The 4,777-nt window shown below is 39.5% G+C and overlaps 1 long non-coding RNA gene across 1 annotated transcript in view; it reads left to right on the forward strand.

Annotated features, from left to right (window-relative positions):
• The window catches only part of LOC107702387 (uncharacterized), a 20,676-nt gene that overhangs the window by 1,089 nt on the left and 14,810 nt on the right, over nucleotides 1–4,777 (forward strand). Inside the window, exon 2 of the long non-coding RNA XR_001635756.1 lies at nucleotides 3,168–3,170. This is a non-coding gene — a long non-coding RNA (uncharacterized LOC107702387). The remainder of the gene's footprint in view (nucleotides 1–3,167; nucleotides 3,171–4,777) is intronic.

A 4,777-nucleotide genomic window follows, 5' to 3' on the forward strand; every position in this document is an offset into this window, starting at 1 on the left:
TGTGTGTGTGTGTGTGTGTGTGTGTGTGTGTGTGTGTGTGTGTGTGTAATGTAGTGATTTCACAACCACACTGTAATGTAGTGATTTCACAGCCCAATGCATGTCAGCAGCTAAATTTGATTGCATTTGATGAGACTTTCCATTAAAATTAATAACCTAATTAAAAGTGGGCGATCAACAGTGGTAGTATCATGAGTACCAACATCTCTCTATAGTCTAAATAAACCACTTAGAATAATCATATGTGACCAGGTAAGAAAGAAAGAAAAGAAGAAGAAAGTGACGTGTAGCCATGTATGGTGTCCCATACTTGGAATTTTAACCCATCCAAGTGCACACACACACCATGAACACACACCCAGAGCAGTGTGCAGCCATTTTTTGCTGTGGCACCCGGGGAGCAGTTGGGGGTTCAGTGCCTTGCTCAAGGGTCTCACCTCAATCGTGGCATTGAAGGTGGAAGAGAGCGCTGGTCATTCATTCCCCCATCAACAATCCCTGCCGGTACAGAGACTCAAACCTGTGACCTTTGGGTTACAAGTCTGACTCTCTAACCATTAGGCCATGACTTTCCCCAATGGTGTAGCAAATTGAATATATCAATTAAGATTCCACTGCCCCCTGTGCATACTACTAAGAGAACAATAGGTCAAACATTTATAATTCTAAAATGCTTGAATTGCTCTACTGGAATCTCAGTGCGGTTCTTACACTGCCAGTACTCCAACACTAATCAAAGGTCTATTCCAGGACTTTAATGGGTGACATCTGATCCCTGATAACCTCAGCAATGCTCATTGGGATGGAGGTGTAAGTGAGAAAATTAATTAAATAAAGAGGTGATTAGCATGGAGGTGCCAGATTAACGGACACAGGCTGCAGTTTGACTTGTCTTTAGTCTGGTTAAGCCTGGAATGGACTTAAAATGTGCTATATGAGTTTCCTTCATACATGAAAATTTAGAAAGTTGCTCTAAATAAACCCCTTTAAACTCTTTGTAAAATCTTTATATTAAATCAAAATCACTCTCACAACAATCAGCCATGCTGAAATACAGACATAACATTTAAGTGATATTGCTTTTATTTTTCCAACAACTATATCTTGAACATTGGGGGTACATATTTTTGGGGGTGGGGTAACAAATATATTGGCCCTTTTTGGTTCTCAAATTTAAAAAAAAGAAATGCCCAAATTTGAATACATTTTTGAATAAAGTCTTTATTTGTAATACTTTTTTTTCCCTAAATGTGTTAAAGGCCACATTTGAAATAATTTTTTTGCACTAATGTCAAACATTTTCATAGAAAGGCCGTAGCACACCAAACTGATAGTCGGCTGTCGGCCAATGTCAGGCCATCGGTGAGCATTTGCCAGCCCAGTTTTTGCTATGTGTTCTGCACCGTTGGAACGAGTTGGATCGCCATTGGCTTTACGGCCGATTAAGGTGTTGGAGTCATCGTGCGAGAGACCACTCTGATTGGCTCATGAGCATTCCAATATAAGAAAATTTTCATAACGACTAAGCCGTCTGGATTGAAGAAAGTGAAGATGATCAACATCATTTATATTGAAAATGATAAGCAGTTGCTGCTTTGTTTATGGTTTGTATATCCGAAGTGCTAGTTCCACTTTCCCTTTGACAAATACAGACTACTGCCACCTGCTGGTACTGAAAAGTTTCTTCTCTCACACAAGCACAGAATATACATGCTACAGGCTAGTACTTGCTAGTTGGCTGTAGTTTTCGCTCTGTTTTCAACCTCATTTTTTTGGCCCAGATGCAGGTGACACAAGGCCGCTTTTGTTGCCACTTGTTCTTTGATGTCAGATTGGTATGTCACAACTTAATACAGTGGGGCGGGGTGAAAAAACAACAACAACATAACTACATACACTAAACTAAATGATATACCTAGCTACTTAATGACATAACTAAATGATAACATTTATTTTAAGCACAGACCTGACTGTAACGTGGAGTCGTGACAACGGAGTAGAGGATCCACATTCAAGGCTTTATTAAAAGCGTAGTCAGACAGGCAGGGTCAAACACCGGCAAAACAGTAAAATCCAAGGAACAGGCAAAAGAGTAATCCAATACACAGGCAATGGTCTGGGCAGGCAGCAAACAATCAAATACAAGGAAACAGTCCAAGATCAAAACACGAAGGCAAGGCAAGGCAACAAGGAACAAGGGTAACACAGGAGAACACGGGAACGTTACAGGCTAACAACCATCAGCGATGTGTTTGTGTCTGAGTGGATCTTTTATAGTCCTTCTAATGTGAGGCAGATGTGATCTGGTAAGGAGTGCTGATAAGTCCGGGCAAAGGATTGTGGGAAATGGAGTCCTGAGTAAATGGTAAAAGGATGGAGTGACCTCTGGTGGAGATCATGGGCACTTCAGTGAGTGATCGTGACACTGACGCTGACATATCAGACACTTGGGGGTTTCTTGTCCAAAAGAGTGCATTGAAGAAAAAGACAAACAGTTGAAGAACTAGAATTTATTGTAATGAATCTGAACTTTTTGCAAATTATATTTGCATTGTACTAAATGGTTGTCTTAACCACAACCTAAAAACACACTTGACACACGACAGTACAGCTGCACATCTCCAAGCAACACACCCAATGGTGTTTTGTTCCTGATTGAACTGATTTTACAAATAAATGATTCACTGACTTACAAAGGCAGTCACCTGTTTGGTTCCTGAATGATTAAGCTTTTTAATAAATCAGATGAATGAATTCTTACTCAACAAGACAGTGAAAGTGACTGAGAAATTCCCACCACTACAGTACTGCACAGTGTTTCTGCTCGGCTGCCGTATTTGCAAAGCCTCGGCTTTTCCAGGCATACAAGACCAAATCCTACCTACCTGAATGGGGAAATTCTGAAATCTCAAAAACTGCTTCCCACACTCAGTTAAATAATGCATTTCAAATCAGCAACAGAATCTGACATGAACTGTCCCATAAATGTTGTTTCTCATGTAGAGCTTATTTTTCAGGCTGGACTAGTCAATGCGCATGTGAAGTCTTAATCGTGTGAGCAACCAAGCTCAAGTGTAAATATAATTGTCACTGTTTCTTACATTCTTAGAACTGTTCGGAAACTGGAGCCTCTAGTGGCAGGTGCAGTGATGCAATAACTTTCCCAGTTGGTGATTGGCTCTTTTATTTAGAGTGGACTTATTCCACTATATTGCATGTTGCACTTTCTCCCATTAGTAACATGAGTGCCCTGTCTTGGTACTTCTAAAGTCTTTGCTGTTATATAAGAACACTTGGAAGGCTGCTCAAACAATCATATTTAAACTGTTGTATAATGTTCTTCATGATTTTTTAAATTTATTTTATTTCTTTTATATAAATTAAGGTCTAAGCATAAACTATATTGGCCCTTCCTCAAATGTAGCATTTGTGGTGGACTTTACTGTTGAGTAACTATGTTTTATATTTGCATGGTCCTCAATTCTTTCAGAAGAAAAATTCTATTTTTTTTGTGTCAGTTGGTTTCATGCAACTTTTTAATACACTTAACACTCTGTGGGTGTTTGTAGCCTGAGTGAATTACTAAGAGGAAGGCATAGTCTGCTTCGGTGTAAGTGAAGTCAGGTACACGCTGTACGTGTAAATGTGGAGTGAGGGACCATGCCCTTTGACCCTGTGTGTGACCTCAATTCTGGAGTGTAGTGGAGTCCTTCTGTGAGTAAACACACACTTGGCCAACGGGAAGAGAGGATTTCCTCTGTTTAAACACTGTGTGTGTGAGTGTGTGTGTGTTCCAGGAGAGAGGAGACAGAAGCGAGGTCAGTGAAATGGATGTACTGAGATTTAAACATTTTTACTGTTATTTTGTTTGATTTATAAGCCTCTAACAGGCTGAATAAATCATATATCTTACCATTTCGTACAACAATATTTTATAATATAACCCATTTCCACCTACAAGGATGGTGAGAATGTATAATAGGCAGACCAGTAGACAAGGAGAAACGGTGGAATGAAAAGAAAACACAAAGGCATGGGTTTACCATGAACGCAATGCAAACTGTTTGTGTGTGCACTTAAGATAAGGTTTAGAGTTCAACCAGAACTTATTTTAATTTGAATATAAACCAATGCGATTAGAGGATTTCAAAGAAAAAGAACAGCTGCAGAAGGAGAGATAGAAAAATATATACTTGTAAAACATGTGCTTGTACAGAAATGTACATTCACAATTACATGAGCTACACAGTCGAGTAATTTCTGAAAGGAGCTGAGCTTTCAGCCCTGTACTACCGCACGGAAATCAGCATGCTGTGATTTTCCTTAAGTAAAGGGTGTATGTGTGTGTCAGGAACTGGTGTCTCTTTGAGTCTGTGTCTCTGGCTGTGTGAGATATGTTTCCTCTCCAGAGTGGAAGTGCATTATGATCAGCTTTAGGGAGTGTGTGTGTGTGTGTGTGTGTGTGTGTGTGTGTGCACGTGTGTCTGTGTCTGTGTCTGTGTGTGTGTGTGTGTGTGTGTGTGTGTGTGTGTGGACATTTCTGCAAGCAGTTACTGGCTGAACGAAATCCTAACCTAACATACAGCATAAAAGAAAGAAATTTAAATGTAAAACAAAATGACAAGTACACACACTCATTCTGACTAAATGACACTAAATACATTCATTTGGATTTTACTTACATAGATATTACACATGCAAAATTTTAATTTGATAAGGTGTGTGTGTGTGTGTGTAACTCACACGTTCATGTGCAGCCCCTTGCATTTTCTCTTTC

Source organism: Sinocyclocheilus anshuiensis, unplaced genomic scaffold (assembly GCF_001515605.1).
Source record: "Sinocyclocheilus anshuiensis isolate Anshui unplaced genomic scaffold, SAMN03320099.WGS_v1.1 scaffold86, whole genome shotgun sequence".
NCBI lineage: Eukaryota > Metazoa > Chordata > Actinopteri > Cypriniformes > Cyprinidae > Sinocyclocheilus > Sinocyclocheilus anshuiensis.